The sequence below is a fragment of the Mesitornis unicolor genome, unplaced genomic scaffold (assembly GCF_000695765.1).
Source record: "Mesitornis unicolor isolate BGI_N332 unplaced genomic scaffold, ASM69576v1 scaffold18956, whole genome shotgun sequence".
NCBI classification, from domain to species: domain Eukaryota; kingdom Metazoa; phylum Chordata; class Aves; order Mesitornithiformes; family Mesitornithidae; genus Mesitornis; species Mesitornis unicolor.
The window spans coordinates 20224-31555 of record NW_010189097.1 but is presented as its reverse complement, the minus strand read 5'-3'; positions in this window follow the sequence as shown (position 1 = coordinate 31555).

Here is an 11332-nt window from a genome sequence, read left to right as displayed (position 1 = left end):
CCCGCACCCTGGCTGCCTGGTCGCCCGCAGCCCAGCATGCGCGGCGGCAGCGTCCTCTGATGTCACCCAACCTCATCGGTGACGCCAGACGGGTGACGCTAAGGTCCCCGCAGCCCCACGGGAGAGGTTTGGGGCCTCCCCTGGGGCAGAGCTCTCTCCTAGGCCAGCCCAGCGCCCCAGAATCCTTCCCCTCACCTCCCGGATCCTGCTGGAGGGGCAGCCCCGGCTACACCGCAGTACAAAACCACTGCAAATCGGTAAAAGTCGTGCGTTCCTGACGTGTGACGCCATCGCACGTGCCCTGCATCACCTTGTCCGGGAGCTGTGCCCCTTTGCTGGCAGCGCCCATTCGTTTTTTAACAGCGTGCTCGTTTTTCTGCTGTTTACTTGCTCAGTGCTGGCCCCATCTAGTCTGCAGTGGCCGGTCACGACCTCAGAAGGATGGATGATAAATCATTCAGGGAGTAAGGCCATGACCGACAAATCTGCCTAGCAACAAGCCTGTCTGTTTCCCCATCTCCGTCCTCGCCAGGATTACATGATAAGAATCAGAAACTGCCTGAAACGCAGCCTCTGGGTCCTGCTGCAGGTAGGGGAGTACGGAGAAGAGCTGCATTAGTCATGGCCGAATAGCTGCAGCACAGCTACACTCCCCAACCTGTAACATCATCGGGACAGCTTCATCTTGTTACTAACACACCCCAATTTATGCACGCTGCACTGAGACAATGGAGTACAATGGTAGCATTGTGGGTGCTGTGAAGGTGGAGGATAAGAAAATGTGTTCAGCATCAGCATGGGGAGGTGAGGGACTGGTTTAGCTCCTGCTCTGCCATGTATTTACAGCCTCACTTTGGACTGATAGCATAGGCTTGCACCCATGTGTTTACAGTTGGAAGTAAAGCAGGAGACAGACACAACTCCCACTAGGCCAAGGAGACAATTCTTCTAGGACCCCTGGAGCTAAACCAGCTTAACTAAGGATCTTTCAGCAGAAAATATCTATCTCAAGATGCAAAGTGAGCCTTGGGCAGGTCATTGTGAGTTAAAGCCATCAGCACATTACCTAAGTCCCAGCTGCAAAGTCAAAAGCTGTATTAAGCTTAAGCAGAGGTGCCCAAGACTATCACTGCTCCTAAAATTCAGTTACTCTGTCTCCTGTTTTCAGCTTCTCCTTGTGCTGGGACTTGGTTCACACTCAGCAGCTTTTTAAAGAAAGCATTGGATGTGTATCTTCAAGACACTGGTGTTGAAAGACTGACTGACTTCCCAACCTTGCCTGATGCAGGATTATGAAAGATTCATATTACTGCTGTACATCCTGGGGCAAATTCTGCCATTGCTGCAATGTGAAAGGGTTCAGGATTTTCAAGTGGCGTGGTCCAAAACACACACCCTATCTCCTTGTAATTCACCTGTATGTCACCCTATCATCCCTGGACTCCTTACAGCGCAGCACTGACAGCACCAAAATGAATGCATGGCTTTCACGGGCCTGATTTCCCTTTAACAGAGAGAAAAACACTTTGGTGTTCCTTCTTATTACCCTGTTGACACAACACTGGTTTTATTTTGTTCTTATGCGGGCCAGCACAGATGAACATTGCCTTGCTAACACTCCGTAAAAAAAAATCACCTACCCGCATGCTCTGAATGGCTTATTTGGTTCTTTTAATACATTCCAGAGAGAGCTTTGTCTCGTTTCATTTTCCTCCCCCCCGTACTTCTCGTATCTGTTTCAGTGAGATAAAGAACTTCATTGCATTCAGAGGCTACACTCTTTTACTAACAATCCTCATGCTTTTTGCACAGCTTACCTGTACTATTTAATTGCTAGAAGGCAGACAGAGCATACTTTAGCTGGTGGCTGGCACCAGCAGGCTACATTTTGATGTGAAATACATTTCAGTTGCTGCTTTCTATAGTTACAGATCAACTGGATATAACAGATGTCTGTGTTAGCCTGCGCTGGGTCAGCGCTGCAAGTGTGAGAAAGTGACCGGTGTATCCCCTGGCCTAAATTAAAGATCGCTTCTTTAAGGGAGGTGGGACAAGTCAGGGAATTGTTAACACAATCTAGTCTTTCACCTCTAGGGGCCAATTTGAATTCGGCCCAAGGTAGCGCTGATTGGGCGTCCTTATCATCTGCGGGGTGTCTCATTGTTCAAGTGAAGTAAGTTTGATGGGTCTCAATCTCCTGCTCCCTGGCAGACAAGTATCCGCTTGCCAAAGCTTTCACTAGCATTGGCTGTCCTGGGTGACCCCTTCTGGCAGGCTCCCCTCTTTCCCACCACCACCTCCTCCAGGATTAAACAGGCCATGGGAACCAGAGTCACCTCTTGACTTCTTCCTCCCTGTCTGGTCACGCAGGGGATATTGACAGTGGTACTCGGTAGTGCTGGAGTGAGTTCATGCACGCAGAACAGACTTAAGAGGCATTCACCCCAGTGACATGTCCCTGTTAGGTGACAAATCCAAATCAGACTTCATTATTTTCATACTTTTAGAGCTGAACCTGATCAACCTCAGCAAGAAAAACACCGTCAGTATCTGACAAAATTACAGTTACAGTCCTTCCCTCATTACTCGCGCTTCTAATGAGTCACAAATAAATGTCACCCCCTGTCAAAGGAGGCACTTACCAGGGTCCGAGCAGGTTCAGGCATCCGTACATACCGAGGCCAGAAGGGAACCACTGATAACGTCCAGAATACAAGCATCAAAAAAACCCAAAAAAGCATGTACTCTTGAAAAATTACCTGAGACAGAGAATCAAACACAGCGTGTGAAAAATCAGTTACTTACTATGTTAAAAACACAAACAGAACACCACAAACCAAGTTCTAGTCAGAGTGAGGCATCTAAACCCAACTAATTCCCAGCCCGCACTAATACCTTCTGACAGATCTCGCTGCGCCCAGACAAGCAGTGTCACTGTCACACGTGGGGCCATGGACCCACCGAGATCACAGAATTTCTCCAGAAGAAACCGAGCAGACTCTCTGCTGCGTATCAGAATAATTCTCCCTATATTTAAATCAGAGGTTTTAGGGGGAAGATGGAAGGGAGGATTTGAAACATACGCAATTTTCTACTTCTTTTCTGTAGCTTTTTGATCCTTTCACTTCTGGGTTTGGCAACCGCAACTTTCTTCATCCTTGGAGATTATTCTTCAATTCCTCAAAGAGACTTCAATTTTCTCACAAATCTCTCTTCCTTTCACTTAATTTAAACATTTTTTGCCAATTTCATGATTTAATAATGAGAAATAAAATTGGAGATTTACTAAGTGTTGAGAGAAGACCTTTCATTTCATCTGGGAATTAAGAAGAGAGTTAAAGGTGTGAATCCTGTTAGCCATGCTGGCCTAACCTGAGCTCCAGCATCCTAAAGAGCCCAATCCTGAGAGATACTGAGCTCTATGCTCCACTGAAGTCCTATGGACTCAGAGCACATTGCACATTTGGGCCCCTTGAGACACGATGCTAGCGTGTAAAACCATAGCAGCGCTGTCACGTAGGTATTTTGCTAATAATTTTAAAGCCTGACTTCATTTAGTACTGCTGCTAGCTGATCAACGCCAAGCAGCTCCTCACTACACATTAATTTAAGGTAACAATCCACTAAGATCTTTGGTTCCACACAGACGCTTCCCAAATCACTTCTTTGGTCTCTGTCAATTATCTGAGACTAATGCACCTTGACGTTACCTTTTAGAGCAAACATTGCTCCACGGTCATAATTCTACAGTATTATCAGTAGCCAAAAGATAGGAACAATGCAGCTTTCGACTTCAGAAATTCAGACCGCACATTCAAACGCAGGAATAATAAAAAATAAATCAGTCCTGGCGCAGTCTGAAGATCTACCGGGTTTTCATAATTTGGCAATTGCTAGTCATGTCCAAATGGACCTTAAGCCTTTTATTAATTTCATTTCATTTTCTGGATGGCTACTATTAGATAAAGGCAGCTTTCTCAGGAACTGCTGCAGTGGTGCTGGCCATCAAATTACGCCTGGCAAATCAAATATCACTCACTTGGGGCTAGATTCACCCGGCTGGCTGCTGGCTCACCCTCTCCATCACAGCAAGGCTTCTCTCCTGGTCTTGGGCACACGGTGCAGGATGAAGCTGGTCAGGTTCACTGCTGCACCCAGAGACTCCCCCAAACCCCATGGGATCTGCTGCGCCAGCCCCGTCCTCTCCTCTGGGTCTACCCCTGCCACACAGCGCAGCGTGGCACCCACGTGCTGCCCCGTTTGGGCCACATCCCATTTTGGACCACAACTTCCATTCTGTTCAGTCAGACAAAGAGGGCACCAGCAGACAGAAGTGAGTCCAGACAGGGAAATGGCTTGGTCTTCTTCTGCCAAATGCTCTGGATTCGTAACTTGTTGTTAGGATGAGACAGAAAAGTGCTGCTGCTGTCTGATTTTGGAATGGGGCTTTGGCTGGGAGAAAAGGACAAAGCAGAGGGAGAAGCCATGTCTGACTGTCTTGTGTGTGTAACAACTCCATTACAGGTCTGGATCTCACTCCGAGAACGATGCCGGCTGAGTATGTAGGCTGCCAGCATTCATAATAATTAACCATTAATGTTAGCAAACACTTGGCAAATCTCCACCTGCTTTCATCCAGAGCTCTCAGAGTCCTCTGCAAACATGAACAGATTAAACCTTGCCAGACCCCCTCCAGTCCTACACATTAATCCAGATAACTTCCTCCGCTTCTGTTCTCTGACAGGGCATTTAGCAAACACGGTGAGATTGGGAAGCACTCAGGTCATGCCCGTTTTACGACACAGAGTGGAGGCCCAGGGTGGTAAAGTGGACATTCCCAAAGCCCCAGTGAACACCGCCGGTGCAACACTGAGTGGCTGTGGTCTCCCACGTCAAACCCTGCACCAGCCTTCCTCTTCATCTCTGTGTCACAGTCAAGAAAGCCCAAGCAGGAAAGGGAGGTGGGCTTAGCCCAAAGGGTGACATGGATCAGCAAGCTGGTAGAACGATAGCTCTGCTGCTGTTCCTGCTGCTGGGACACAACAGCCACTGCAGACAGGAATAACTGTGAGCATCCTCTTTGAGAGCATCTCCTGTTGTGCCTGTTAGGGCTTGCTGGCATTTTTGCCATCTAGTTTTGCCATTTGTGCTGCTGCTTTCTAACCTTGTGGAACATGATTTTCTATCCTTTTGGACATGACTTTGTCCAAAAGTAAACAAAAAAAAGGGGGGGCTTCTCTCCATAATAATGATGCCCCTTTGAAATCCAGTGTCCACATAGAGGAATTTACGTTCAAGGTCTAGCTTCAAAAAGAAACATCCAGCCATTTGAGCTGGTCAGATGGCCAGCAGCACGCCGGGGCCATTTGAAACAGCCAGCAAACAACCCATCCTTGCCAAAGAGAGCAATCTGGCTCACAGGACCTCAGAGTGTGGACACTTGGTGGCCTCCTGCTAACGTCTGGCTCCCTACCATGTCGTGACCTCCATTTCGGCTGACTGAGGGCTAAAGATGTTGTGGCTGATCAATGGCTCGGTAATAAAACCAGAGGCTGTGTGTTCACCTCCTTGTCCCAGTTTAGTTCAGCAAGCAATAATCAGAGCATCCTCCACAGCTGTGCTCACGAACACACAAGGGTATTTGCTGTAGACTCTGGAAGAACAATCAGTTTTAGGCAGGCAGATCTGACATCTTAGTGCTCACCTGGGAATAAGAGGTCTTTTTTTTCTTTTCCTCCCCTAGTTCTTTCCCCTCATTTGCATTCACTTTTGGCTTGGAAAGAAATTGCTTTAAATCTCAGCTCAGCAAGAGCTAAGCCTGAAAAGCCAGAAGACTACATTCATGAACATTTTCTGGGAGTTCAGGCAAAAGTCAATCTGAGACCTTTTCTCCGAGACTGAGCAACATAAGGAGGAGTATTTGGGGTATGAATAGGAAAGAGAAAGGTGCTTGGAAGGCAGAGATAGAGGAAGAGAAAAGAAGGAAGATAGCAGGTTTGAAAAAGCATGGGTCTCAGCCATACTGGTTTGAATTGCTGTCTCCTCACCAATGTCAGTGAAATTTCCCCTTACCTCTGTTAACATTTTGTCCCAAACAAAGCAGCAAGTCCTCTCTGTTCTCCATGCTGCACACCAATTCGGGTTGTTAGCAGCCACATAGCCCAGTTGACTTAGAGGAGCCGAGGATGTGCCTCCACAGGAGCCCTGACAGGCCGTGAGCAGAGGCTCCGTCTGCCAGGAACAGCCCTTCTCAGTGCCTTTACACCCCAGCATTTTCTCTCCCTTGCACCCTAAGCTCAATGTGTGAGAAAACAAAAACACAAGCACCACAACAACAACAACAGAAAGGATTCGTCTGCACAAATCCATCAAAGTGTGAAAAATACTATTCCAAAACAGCCTAAGTCAAGAAACAAGAAATGTTAGGTCCTTCCATTGTAACAGATCCTTATTTATCACCCTGGCAAAGGTACGTTTTAAAGGCAAATGGCCAGCTAGTCCCTTTGATACATGGAGATGCTTCAAGATATGTATGATACAGAAAACCCAGGCAGAAGATATGTACGGGCTAATCTGACAGTTATCTCTTTTACAGCCAACTACTGTCATTTCAGTCTTTGAGAACTGCCAGCTACGCTGATAACTGCAGACCTAAACACGGCAGAGGAGAAAGCCTTTGTTAATTAAGCTAGCTCCCTTCATTTTCCTACTGGTCTGGCCTCGGCAGAGCTTTCAGAGAGCCGCTGCTGTGTGGCCCTTTGTGCTGCTGATGGACTGCTGTGCGTCCCCTCAGCCAGCCGCATATTGGTGGCGAGGCAGGAGATCTTCATCTGCCGGCTGGAATGCTTTCTGGGATGAAATGTTGCAGCCCCTGCCACAGATCAGACTATTAACTCAGCTGCAGCACAGCAGCTTCCCCCTTAGAGGGGAAAAAAATCTCCCTGAAGGATGCATAAACTTGCCCGCTGTCCGATCCAGCTGATACGGGGCTGATTTCCCAGTGTGGTATCAAGTTCCAGAGGAGCCTATTTATACTGAATTCATCAGTACTACTTTGTACCCAGAAGAGTTCGGCTCTGTATTTTCAATCAGTTAGCGGCCATCAGACTCTAATGGGGTTTCTGGAACTGTGGGTGCTTTATCCTCTCTTCAGCAGGCGTTTCGGCATGCTGAGCCGTTGCTTTGCTAGCTCTGTTCGAGTTGCAGCTCCTCCTTTCAGGCTGTCCCCTCACGGTTAGATATTCAGCAAGAAGAGGCAAAACTCAGCAGACTTGCAAACGTGAAGTGTGAGCCCGGAGTTACTTCTTTAACCATTTCTGACAGCAGTTTGTGGTTCCTTTTGCAGATCACTGGCCTACTTCTGCCTCTAGGTCACTGGGGCTATTTCCCTTGCTTTGGAGCGGTGCCGCACTGGTGGGCTCTCCACCTGATGGGCAGTGCCACTCTCTCCCCTCTCGTCAAAGCCACCACAAGAAATTTCATCACTTTCATTGCTGACACAAGTGAAGTAGAGGAGAGAAACCTCTATATTGAAGGTAACTAATCTCAGAGCAAAATGACACAAAAGCCGATGGAGGGGACTTTGGTCACTCATGTCAGCCTTTTCATAGCCAAATCATGGCAGTGTCCCCCCAGACCTAACACCAAAGCAGCCCATCTTTGCTTCTTTGTTCTTTCATAAGCTTAGAAACCAGTCATCAGTGAGGCTCCACCAAAGAGACCTCATCCACACGTCCTTTCCTTTTCCCAAGGGATGTCTTTACCATTCAAACAGTCATCACCCAAGCACCATCAAAACCAGTTACCCACATTCCTGTGTCTAGCCCAGCTACCCTGTGCCCACAGCTGCAGTTACCAGTGCTGTAGGTATCTCCACCAGCTCGGGTGCCGCTGGGACTTGCACTCCTTTCAGATCCTTTCTGGAATCTCTGTGGAAAAAAAAAAAAGCAAAGCAAAACAATAGCTATTCCCTTGCCTCTTCCTGCAGCTTTTGGGCCACTTACCTGCTGAAGCACTTAGGGTTCAAGGAGAGAGACACACTCGGCAGGGCAGAAACAGGGAAGATTTCTGTGGGTCTGAAATGGTTAAGAAGATTCCTGCCTCAGGACCACTAAGGTCCAAAGGGTTCAGTCTCTATTTTATAATTTATAGCTCACATCTTTCTTCCCAAAGCCCTGTGGGCTCTCACGATTCACAGAACAACCCTTTCCTGTTTTACTTAAGCCACGCAGTTCAGTAAATACCCCCCGGCTAGATCAAGCCTTGTTAATACCTTCACCCATGCAACCTCCGGGGAGAAAATAGATTTTTATCATTAGGTGAAAATGGAACTGCCTGGAAGAACACCACCAACATGGGGTTTAGTGCACGGGTTGAGATCCCAGGCCTTTTAGCTCGGAATCTGCCAGACTGCTGCTGACCCAGCTGGGCTTGCAGAATTGGCACCGCAGGGAGAGACGCGAGCCCTCGGCCCCACTGCTGGGCTCCTGGAACAGAGCAGGCAGCAGGAGGATCAAACAACACAGAGGGGATAAAGCAACGTATTACATTTTAATTGATCTAATCTTTGGCTCCCAGGGGAATTTGCAGAGATATCTTACTAGAATTACTCAAGTTTTTATCAGGAGACAGCAATACTGGGAAAGTGCCTTTCGGAGGGCAAACCACTCCAGATCACGAACTGCATTAGCATTGGGACCGGCTGAGCAAAAGAACCCCCACAATAGTTTCAAAGACAACAGTGAAAACTGGGGAGAGAGAGGACACGGGAGCTGTAAACCCATCTGGATACATGTATATATGAGGACAAGCCCAGCTCTGTGCGTAAGGCTGTCAGCTGTGGGGTCCCTCCAGTGCAAAATCTGTAGGTATTTACTGGTGAGCAGAAAATACGTGACCTACAGACACTAAAAAAGGCATCCAAATGACAGCAGCTTTTATCCATCCACTCCTCTGCTGAGGTCAACTTCTGCTCTGAGTGCAAACACTCTGAACACTCAAAAAAAAACCCAACCAAATTAAAAAAGAGAGAAGCGGGCGAGAGGCACATGAAAAAAATAGCCTTAAAACACAGACCCAGATATAAAATAACCACATGGGCGGAACAAGATAGCAGGAGAGATAAAAAGCAAAGACAGAGAGAAACCAGGTGGTTTCTCATAATTTTTTCCCTGACATCCTCGGAGCAGACGACTGCAAGATCTTTGGAGCAGCAGAGGAATAATGTCTGGCTCTGTCAAGATCCCTCTTTTTTCACTGCGGTGAAGGGGTGAAAACACATCAGGTCTCATAAATGATTCATGGGGTCTTTTCTTCTGCTAATCTGTAAATAAATTTTAGAAAGCAGCTTCTTTTTGATGAATATATTCTGCTGCTCGTAAAAACATATTGTCCTTTAAAGACAACACAGGCACACTCAGATGTCTCTGGTGTTGCTGTCAGTGCTTTGAAAGCCCAAGCCTGGCTCCTTGCAGAGTGCAGGGACAGGGATTTTGCTGACTTACCTCAGCTGAGGATCTGCCCCTCTGGTCCCATCCACTCCTGGGCTCTGGCAAAGCCTTACCTCATCTCATGCTCACACCTTCACTGCTCTGCTACCCTGTCAGTGAGAGGGTAACTCCTGCAGATTTCCAGATATGAAGGCCAGGAAGTACCTCAATGAACACCTCCTATGGCATCCTACGTAAGCTCTAAATCCTCTCCCTGTTGCATGAGCACTCTCTGAGCGTGCACATTTTCCTGTCTCTGTGTGCCAGACACTTCTTTTCAGACGCTGCTGGAAACGACAGAACCACCCTAACATGCCCATCTCTGTGGCATCGCATCCCGCTCCCTGCACGTCCTCCTCAGGATGCCCTGTTAGAGACAGGGATGGATTTGACCCGCAGTACCTAACCCTCAGCCTCTGCTCAACCAGGCTCCAACCAGCAGGTCTGGGAAGGCTGTCGCTGCTGTGGTCCTCATTGCATGGGACCTGGGCCCTGGACAGACTGCACTGCGGGTAGTTATGGGTTCTTTCCCCCTTACCATCATGTAACTTTGGCTGTCTTTTCTTTTTGGCCTTTTCTTTTTTCCTTTCAGCTACAGATAACGGCAACACCACGGGTGCAGATGCACTCAGGCAGCAACAGCCAAAGCACCTCTTCCCTTTCAGCTGGGGACTTGCTGGGTTTCTCCCTGAGCAGATGGGCCTCAAACTGTCTCACGACTTTTGTGAGTGTGGACAGGGAAAGAAAGAGAAAAAAAAAGCGTGATTATACAAGGACATCTTTTATTTCAGTACATTCAAGACAAAAAGAAAAGAAAACAATTCAAGAACAGGATGTACCCTTCACTCACGGCTTTATCTCCCCTGCCCCTCTCCATCCTCACCTCTTTCCTTTTACAATCAGAAATTGCATAGAATTTGTTTTTCAATCAGAAAATTAAACTCGTCAATGTAAAACCCACGTCTGTACCAAGCAGAGGGTGAGCTGCTGCTGTTGCTAGGGAAGTAAAGGTTTTCCTCACACCGGATCCCAGGCTAACGGTTTTCTCAATCGCTGTGCGGCATCGTCGCTGCCAGACAGGGGCTGTAAGTCACCCTCCACGCTGAGGGTGCTCCGTGGGTCACGGACAAGGGGAGCTCACGAGCCTGGGGCAGAGCTCAGAGTCACGGGAGCGCAGAGCAGGGGCCATGGACGCTTTGGGGAGCAGCAGTGGGCAGCAAATACCACTTCCCTCCACTGGCAGGGAAGGGCGGCCTTCCCCAGCACTCCTTGCCTGCTCCCACCTCACCTTCCTCAAAAGGCTCCACCACTTGCACCCCAAAAACAGAAAGGTAAAAAATAAAAAGCAAAAGATAATCCCAGAACTAAACAAAAGACACAGAACCCCTGAAATTCCAGGCGTTTCAAGGCCTCTTTGAGATCACTGTGTTTGTTGGTTGGTTTTTGGCATTTTAATATATATATCTACGCAGATATATATATATTTTCATATATATATATGTATTTTAAGAACTTCTCAAATGGACTTTCAGCAAATGCTGCTTCTCACAGGGAGCGTGTCCCATCCCTCCCTCGGTCCACCTGCCACGCTCTGAAAAGGAAGAAGAGTTCAGCACCTGAAACCTGGTGCCTTGGAGACTAGGTCCTGACGTACCCAAAATAAACCAAAACAAAACCATGACTCTTCCCTTCCCATCCCTTTTCCATGTCAAATAAAAAGACCCTCCCCCCACCCTTTGAGAACATCCCGCGGTAAGTCTATGTGATGGGGAGACAGCGCCAGCATCCTTCCTCCTGGCCGGGGGTGGAGAAGCTCCAAGAAGCACTCTTGACCCTGGGAAGGC